General features: G+C 35.0%; 1 protein-coding gene across 8 annotated transcripts in view; it reads left to right on the top strand.

Annotated features, from left to right (window-relative positions):
• LOC124953224 (acid sphingomyelinase-like phosphodiesterase 3b) overlaps positions 1-10000 on the top strand; it is a 64118-nt gene that overhangs the window by 10444 nt on the left and 43674 nt on the right. The gene's annotated exons all lie outside the window — the stretch shown is intronic.

Here is a 10000-nt window from a genome sequence, read left to right as displayed (position 1 = left end):
AAAGGGAAAAAATTTTGTGGATTCTTTCGTGTCAACCACATATCCGCATATACATATATATATATATATATATATGTGTGTGTGTGTGTGTGTATACATATATATCCTTATTTACAAAGGCTTCTCGAGTAGTTATCAAAATAGATTCCGATATTGCGGCGATTTTTTAAAGAGCCCACCACTATCGTACCGTACGAAAAACTCGATGTAAAGTTTTCGTACGATAACACCGTTGTAAATAGGACTGCCGTGTAATGTACGTATAATATGGAAAAAGTCCTTCTTAAGAAAGTATATTATTGGAAAAAGTTAGGCCGTTGCGAGAATAGAGAAGATTGTCCGAGATGGTTTAAAGTAATAGTAGATAGTAGTAATAGTGATGGTAATAATAGTAGTAGTAGCAGTAGTAGCAGTAGTAGTAGTAGTAGTAGTAGTAGTAGTAGTAATAGTATCGTGTAAACGTGTCTATCGATATTACGTTCGATTCTGATTATGATAATAGAGGATTAAAAAGTAACGTTAGTTATCAAAAAAAAAAAAAAAAAAAAAAAAAAAAAAAAAAAAAAAAAAAAGAAACGTATAGAATTCTTATAACTAATATTTGGATTACGATTGATACGATCATGTTATTATTATTACTAGAAAATCTCTTTTCTATTCCATTAATAAATATGTATAATCCTTTTAGTAGGCTAACGTTAAGAGTTTTCTCTTTCCACAGTTCCGTCTCGTTTCGTCGCTTTATTCAACGTCACTGCCAACTTTTTCGCGTCTTTCACTGACGTCTGCCGGGGTCGCGCGAGATCGAAACGAAGAAATATGGTGCGGAAGGAAAAGTAGAGTGTGAGAGAGAGAGAGAGAGAGAGAGAGAGAGAGAGAGGGAGGGAGAGGGAGAGAGAGAGAGAGAGAGAGAGTTCCGATTGGCGTTTCTCCTCGACGATGGAAAGTTTTAACAAAGAAAGACGATAACTCGGTCGTATCGAATTATTTTTTCGATACTCGTTAAAAATTTTTATACCATCAATCCTTCTTCTATGTTTTTCTTTTCTTTCGCCGGAAAAGTCAATAATTTTTACATTTCTTTTTTTTTTATTTTTTTTTTGTTTTTTCTTTTGTTTTTTTTTTTTGTTTTTTTTTTTTTTTTACTTTATTTATCATCCCATTGTCATCGATCTTACGATCAATTTTGTCAGAAGAGTTTTGTGTATGCTTCGAAACATTGTTTTTTTTCTTTCTTTTGTTTCTTCTTTTTTTTTTGTTTTTTCTTTTTTTTTTTTTTTTTTTTTTTTTTTTTTTTTTTTCTTCAAAGAATACATCTCAAGAAAATTTTTGTTTAAACTTGTTACAAGAAACGAATATTTTTAGCTCGTCATTGAAAACATTTACGTGACGTATAGAAATGTCACGTCGAGAGAACAAATCTTTAAAAAATTATTGAAAATATTATTTAACATCGTTCTATATCCGTGATTCGTTCGATCTTCCCCGATGAAAATGAAAATTATTCGATTTTCAATAATCTTGACGATTAATGATCGAAAAAAATATATTCGAAGGATAGTACCAATCGTTAAAGTATTGAGAAAATTGAAATAAGAAATACGAATTCTAGAGAAATCCAATGGACGGAGACAGATGAAATTGTAACACGATTGAAATCAACAAGATCTATCCTCTCTCCTTCTCTATCCTTCTCACCATACTTCACTTCGATCTATTTATTGGCTCTGATCTCGATTATCAAACGTTAACTCGATCTAAAGAAAATCTCTATATCCTTCCTTTCTTCCTTCCTTATTTATTCGATGATAGAGACAAAGCTAGATTGTAAATTACCTGTAGAACGTTTCCTAATGCACGTCACATCGTTCTACCTAGCTCTAGTCTAAAATGTAACCTGAATGATGATGTTCGTGTTTCGGATAGAAACTTACGTGTGGACTTGGAAGCATCTAATCCTAAGGCAAGGCACACTTTTCTTACGATGGGTAATTGCAGTCAGGATATATTCAGTCGCACAGTGCCAAACGTTGAAGTTTCTGATGACTTCCGTTCGACTCACAAAGGCTTAAGCGATCGATTGCTATGGATATATACATTTGGCCATGATGTGTATACCTATCTACACCTTTGATTGGCACGCCGCCAATTTAACGAATGCGAAAACGTAACTCCATTTTTTTTTTTTTTTTTTTTTTTTTTTTTGTAAGAAGAAAAATACGAAGAAGAAAAAGAAGAAGAAGAAGAAGAAGAATAAAATGGGGGAATCCTTTCTCGTGTTGAGAAGAGATCCTGAAAAAAGAGTTGATGATAAAGAAGATAAAGATGTGCTCGACGATGAAAAGAATAAGAAGCGTGAAGAAAGGAGAGCTCGAAGAAAGAAAAGGAAGTGAAAAATATAAAAATGTGAAAGAAGAGAGTAAACGAAGATGGTAGAAAAAGGATTTAGTTCTCTGTTAGAAGATAGCGATTTAATGCTAGCAAATCACCAGAATGAATGACGGACAGTAGTCTCTGTCACTCGACGGAAACAGTTATCGTTTGAAATTTATCGACCGGTGGTAGCTCGAAATCAGGGCAGTCGGGCGTGAGCGGGCGAACGAGCGTCGGCCCGAACGAACGCGAGCGTGTACGAGCGGGGGAAAAAAAATGTCTACTTGACGTGTCACGTTGAAATTACTCCCTCGTAGTAACAATGAACTAAGCTCGGTCTTACGTACATATGTATATCTATGTATATAGTATATGTATTTACAACTTGAATAGGACCATTGTCGATACGGCAAAACGCTACTTTTTCTCGACAAAGTGAAATCGTTGTTGCCTCTCGCTGTCCCTTCTTTTTTATTTTCTTCCTTTTTTATCCTTTTTTTTTTTTTTGTATGTCGTTTCGTTTCGTTTCGTTTCGTTTTGTTTTGTTATTTGTTTTCTTCTTTATCTCTATCTATTGCTCCCTCTCCTTCTCTCTCGTTCTCTCTCTCTCTCTCTCTCTCTTTTTCTGCCCCCTTTTCTACTGGTCTTTTCGAACTTTTTTTTTTCTTTTTTTTTTTATTTATCTCTCTTCTACATCTCTTCTTCCATGGATTTTCTAGGCAGAGGATCTACTACATCCACAGCTTACCTTCTTCTATTATTCCCGTTCGGTTCAGCTTTTCCGTCACAAATATATACTACATATTTATTGAAAAGAGTACCTATTTTTCCTTTTTTTTTTTTTGTTGTTGTTGTTTTTTTTTTCTTTCTTTTTTTTAATACTTTATATATAATACTTTCCGCACTAGCTTTGGTATATTACAAATATTTTCTTTCAATGGTAATCGAAGTCCTACGGATTCGATGATTTTTACGAAAGAATCGACAGATATTTTCGTATCTTTCAAATCAACCTTTTGATAGTCTTCGTACGAATGAAAAAAAAAAAAAAAAAAAAAAAAGAAAAAAACGAAAAAAATTAAAAAAAGAAAAAAAAAAAGAAAATGAAGAAAATACTTTTAACTAAGCGAAACGAAATATCGAGTTTACGGATAGAGAAATACGATGCGTTAATGTCGCCCTGAGTAACTTTACGCCAGTTGAAGATAAACTATTTCGATGAAAAACGTCACTTCGTTTCAAGTATAACGTGGGATATGCGATACGTGGTTAATAACGTCAACGTTAAAATCGAAATAAAATTCTAAATCCGCTAATAGATCTTTCATTTTTATCTTAAAAATATATACATATATATACATATATATATATATATATATATATATATATATATATATACACTTTCGAATAATCTTTTTCATAACCAAATGATATTTCCGGCGAGTTTATTCATAATTCATTAAAAGATCAATCTAGACTTGTTAGATTCTAAATTTGACATTAAAAATATTTTTTAATAATAGATATATATTATTTATTTTATTCCTGATTTCGATTAATTTAATTATATCCGGTATATATATATATATATATATATATATATATATTCGTCGAATAAAAAAAAAAAAACATAGTATATTTATATGTTCATGAAAGAAAGAGAATTTTCTTTTATTTTTATTTATATTCCTTTCGAATTAAAATTAAGCAAATTGTTCTGATGCGCGTACGAATAAAACCCATCATCCATTTAAACGACAAAATCTAACCGATCATCCGGGTATTCTTTTTTTTCTCTCTCTCTCTCTCTCTCTCTCTCTCTCTCTCTCTATACCTCGAAAACGAAACAACCAAAAACGTTCGCACGGTTTAGCTTTTTAAACGCTGTCTATCGGTCGATCATCGATAAGCTCGTTGGCATGTGAGCTTGCGGATCGAAAAGGGATGAAAAGGCTAAAACCATGGAAAAGATAAAAAGGAAGAAGGGAGATCGAGGGTTAGCTCTGACGGGTTAAAGTACTCCTCGTAAAATGCGAAACCGAGACGGGACAATGGTCGAACGATATAAAACTATGGCGAGACGTTTGCGAGTTAAGAAATTGTCACGTAAGCTGTGACTCTAAACGCCCTATGTATGTACGTCGATTTTTCTCGGACTTGAACTCAACTCGACCTATGACACTCGTATTTTGCATGCTTTATATTATATACATTGACTAACACGTATACATACATACATACATACATACATACATACATACATACATACATACATACATATATACGCAAATATAGATATACTCTTATACATTATGTATATAAGTGAGGAGTGTATATAAACATCTATGTGTATATAAAGCGAGAGCTTTCACGTGACACAGCACGTTTAAAACCACCGAGCTTTCACTGTCGACGTGGCACGCAATTTCGTCGTAAACGGGCAAGAAATTTTTGACACGTTTATCTCTAACCACTTCTTTGTTCGCACATTGTATATACACGCACGAAGGGTGTACCATTGGAAAGGGCCAAGGACTCACGTAAGATAAAATAATTTTTTGACAAAATTTCAACATTCTCAAAAAATCTTTTATACTTTTCTAAATGCACGCTAATGAATGCACCTTATTTTTACTTACGAACAAATTTTTTATTTTACTAAATTTTATACAAAAAGAAAAAAAAAAAGACGAAACAATGAGTCCGTACGCCAAGGACTTGTCAATAATATAATAAATAAATGTAATAAATGTTTCTCAAGAGAGAAGAAATTTTTCGAAAAAAGAAAAAAAAAAAACCAAAATATCTAAATTTTATCATAATTCCGATAAAATATAATAGAGTCCATTGAAAATAGAACGAACTTCTTTTTCTAGATACTTGATCGGATAACATATTTGTACTTGTGTTGAGTTGAATTTAATAGTCCTTGGCAAGGTGCCCTAACATTTTAATCGGAATGAGAGAGTAAAAAGAAAAAGAAACAGATAGAGCAAAATAGAGAGAGAGAGAGAGAGAGAGAGAAGGAAAGAGAGAAAAAAAGAAAACGAAAAAGAAAGAAATAGAACAAAAAGGGAATGAGAATGAGAAGGACTAATTTAGTTCGGATTAATTATATATTGTCACGTTAGATGATAAAGCCTTTACCGTGGGCGTTGATAGTGGCAATGCTCGGAGATCGCAGAAAAGCAATTCCCACGAAAGCCGATAGTTCCTCGTTTTACGAGAACGACGAACGTACGTACGTACGGTACGTACGGTACGTACGTACGTGAAAATTATGGCGGTGTTATATCGCCGGTGGCGCTAGTATTTTACAATAAAAGCGGCGACCGTTCGTGCGGGTATTAACATACCGGAAATAGGACGGCAAATCTGAAATGTGCAGAGAAGCGCGATTTGGTTTGCCTAGCTGCGCACCGAGAGCCCATATTAAACGCTTCCAAGCTCCCTAAGCTTTTGTCGTTGCGTACAAGTATCTATTGTTACTTTAGCATTATCATTTCTCTAATCGTTTCAAAACTTATCGATCGGAAAATTTATCATAAAACATGCAGACATTTTTTCTTTTTTTTTTTTTTTCTCTTCCATTTTTTTACAAATCATCAATTCCTCTTTTTCGTTCCTCTTTACTTTTTTCTTTCACATTCTTTCGTTGTCGTTTTTGTTTCATTCATTTATTTATTTTTATTTATTTCTTTCTTTTCTGCTTTTTCTTTTTTTTTTTTTTTTTTTTTTTTTTTTTTTTTGTTAAAGGATAAACATATAAACATCAAAATGAAAGAGATCGTACCAATGACGTACGAATAATACTTTACTTTGATATCATAAGGGTCTCCCCCACTCCCTTACCCTCCCGAAACATGGAAATAAATGAAATCATTATTCTCGAATAGAGACCGAATAAGAGATATGCCAGGTACTATCTGGTGATGGTGAAATTCTGAAAAGATCGTACCATTAAATCTCGATATCGAATGAAGGATAAACGAGGAAGTCTCCGTGTCTTTCCTTCAAGATTCCTATATCTTCAGTTGATTCACGGTGCTCACGTTACTAAGGATTACCCTAGTCAAGAGAGAAATGGTTTTCCGCAACAGTGATCGTGGTAATCGCCCGATTCGAGAAAAGGCCAACGTTTGTGTCGGATCTCTCTATCTCTATCTCTATCCCTATCTTTCTTCATTTCTCTCTCTCTCTCACTCTCTCACTCTCTCACTCTCTCACTCTGTGTCTGCTTCTCACGTCTTTCTCGTATTCGTATCAAGTATTAAGAGCCAGCAAAGCTTAGACAAGGGCATCGGCTTACGCTCGTTCGTTAATCAGTGACGTAGAAGAACCAATAATTACACGTCTATCCGTATTATATTGTAAGAAAAGGAGCTTGGAAGAAAAGCTCGAATCGTGGATTAAATCGTTAAAATCATGGGGGGGGGGGATGTTGGTATGGGGAAAGATCGGTAAAAGGTGAAAGATAGATAGAATAGAAAGTGGGAGACGGCCAAAATGTCGAGGGGATTAACGTCGAATTAATATTTCTAAGACTATACGACGATACGACGGAGTTTTACGTTATAAAATGTAAAGTTAAAGCTGTTGCCCAGATCGCGCTCTATTAAATTAATGTGCACGATTTCGTACGGCTATTAACGACTTCGCTTCCATTATTTCGTCGATTTTTTTTTCTTTTTTTTTTTCTTTTTTTTTTTTTTTTTTCAAATGGTTCTCTGTCGTCAGATGATAGCGAGCGTATCGATTCGCAATAATTACGAGGGACGGGATTTTTGGAGACACTTTGGAGCTTCGTTATGATCGGGAATGCAAAAAAAAAAAAAAAAAAAAAAAAAAAAAAAAAAAAAGAAAAAAAAAAAAAAAGAGAACAAAAGAAAAAAAAAAAAAAAAAAAAGAGAGAGAGAGAGAAAGAGACAGAAAGAGAGGGAGGAAGAGAGATGGCGAAACGATTAACGAGTAACTCTACTTTCAAGGCCTTTCGGAGGCCATCATTTTTCACGAGTAATAATCGAACAGAGAGATTTTCCCCAAGCCTAGCTAGGAGTTAATGGAACTGCCAAAAGGCTTGCAGAGTCGCTTTTATGAATTTCGAAAACTACTATCTCTAGGCTACTGCTTCGTTTGATGGACACCATTTACGAGAATATTCATATGCTCGTCATCATGCAGGTCTATGATGCGTTTTCGAGTAGTCGAGCGGAATGTTAAAGATAGAAAGAGATAGATAGAGAAAGAGAGAGAGAGAGAGAGAGAGAGAGAGGGGAGGGAGAGAGAGAGAGATAGTATGCTATTTTCTATGCGCTGCGACGATCTAATAATACTCGAACAAAAAGCTTATTACGGCGTAAGAGTCTTTACGCGCTCATTATTTCCTTCCTACCGTTTAAAACGACTATCCGTGTTATGCATACATATAGATGGAAACAGAAGCAAAAGAGGGGCAGGAGGAGGAGAAGGAGGAGGAGAATGAGGAGGAGGGTGGGAGAGAAGAAAATGAAGCGAACGAATTGAAGGTGGTGTTATATCATTCGTACGATGTAAACACGCCAAGTGTATATATCGAATTAATATCCAATTTATGTTACGTTCTATATAAAATATATACGTGAAAATATATGATTTTAATTATTAAACCGTATCGATCGTCCAAATTCGATAAATTGAAATTTCTTTTTATCGAATTATTAATCTCGTAATAAATTTGAAATTACATTTTCTAACGCTTCATTGTTTCGTTAAAAGAAGAAAAAAAAAAAAAAGAAAAAAGAAAAAGAAAAAGAAAAAAAGAAAAAAGAATAAGAAAAAGTAAAAGAAAAAGGAAAAAAGGAAGGAACACCTTCAAATGTCCCGCTAAGTTCCTTTTAAATCCGCCATCAAGAGAGAGAGAGAGAAAGAGAGAGTGAGAGAGAGAGAGAGAGAGAGAGAAGAAGAGAAAGAGAGGAATCTCATTGTGCTATAACAGAGGAAGTTAATAAAAGAAAGAAGAGGAACACGATTGTGCACTATCCTACACAGCTTGTCCTACGTCACTGGTAATTATTTATCGGCCACCCTTTGACCGAGCTATCCAACGAGCTTCGATGCCACCCTAAGAGATTCGATTAGTTCAGAGACAATCTCTGCCCATCTGCTTTTTGTCCAAAGAAAAGAGAGATAGATAGATAGATAGATAGAGATAGAGAGAGAGAGAGAGAGAGAGAGAGAGAGAGAGAGAGAGAGAGAGAAAGAGAAAGAAAAAAAGAATAGGCAAATATCATCGATTATCGGAAGAACCATTAGTTCATTAATCGACATTGTAAAAGAGGATAGATAGGGGGTGAGAAGGGTGGGTGGAATGGTCTGTAAGAAGGGTGCACCGCAAAGAAACGAAATCGTGTTCGCGTTAAATGTCATTGTGCAATTAATTATCTAGATAGTATTATAGAAGATTATTAACTTGGATGTCGGGAATGGATGACGTCTACGACATTGACACACTAAAGAAAAGAATATCAAAACGAAGAGAAGTGAATGATAGCTATGCATTTACGTATCGTACGTATAAAGCGAGCGCGACACCGGTTATTGGTTAATATATGGACAGTGATAGCCACCAAATAGCCATAATGACGTTCCCTTGAGTACGATCAAATCTGTTCTAGTCTCTCTCTCTCTCTCTCTATCTCTCTCTATCTCTCTCTATCTCTCTCTCTCTCTCTCTATCTCTCTTGATACGTTCAGTTATGTCACCGATGCAACACACCGTACAATCCCTCCGTAACGTACGTACGATCGCGTTAAACGTCCGAGACGTAATTCGCGAGTGAGAGAAATACAGCAGGGCCTCGATTCCGAACGGAAACTCGGAATTCGCATCGGCCAACATCGTGAATTTCAATTTACGACGAACCGAGCATAGAACGGACCGACAGAATTACGGGCGTGATTCGCAATTACGCCTTGCCAATCCGTTTATCATTTTTAATGCTGTTTGTCATTTGTCCAAATCGGTCTATCTGTCTGTCTATCTGTCTGTCTGTCTGTCTGTCTGTCTGTCTGTCTGTCTGTCTGTCTGTCTATCTGCCTGTCCTTTCGTCTGTCTGTCTCTCTCTCTCTCTCTCTTTTCCTCTCTCTCCTCTCGCTAATCATTTTCTACTCACTCTTTAATTCTCTCTCTCTCTCTCTCTCTCTCTCTCTCTATTTCACACACATACACACACACACACACACACACACACACACACATATATATATATATACACACATTCTCTCTCTTTCTATCTCTATTTCTATCTCACGAACGAGCTCGATTGATTCAAAGGGATTTCAGAGTATTGCGGAACGTTTATTGGATAGTCTTCATCGCGTTGCTCCGTTTTTGGCTATAGAATCGAACAATTTTCCTGGAACATTATACAGCCTTTTCGAAAGGTTCGTTAGCACGCTTCGAATTGGTGATCAAGTCCGAATTCTCCTGGCAAAATAGTCGAAATACCATAGAAATGTTTATCAAGAATAAAATGTTACCTATTTCCATTATTGCCGTATATAATACATATACATACATTAAAAGAAAAGAGAAAGAAAAAAGAAAAAAAAAGAAAAAAAAGAAAAAAAGAAAAAAAAAAAAAAGGAA

The sequence above is a fragment of the Vespa velutina genome, chromosome 12 (assembly GCF_912470025.1).
Source record: "Vespa velutina chromosome 12, iVesVel2.1, whole genome shotgun sequence".
In the NCBI taxonomy this organism is placed as follows: domain Eukaryota; kingdom Metazoa; phylum Arthropoda; class Insecta; order Hymenoptera; family Vespidae; genus Vespa; species Vespa velutina.
Note: the sequence above shows the minus strand (reverse complement) of the source record. Positions and strands in the feature narration are given on the sequence as shown.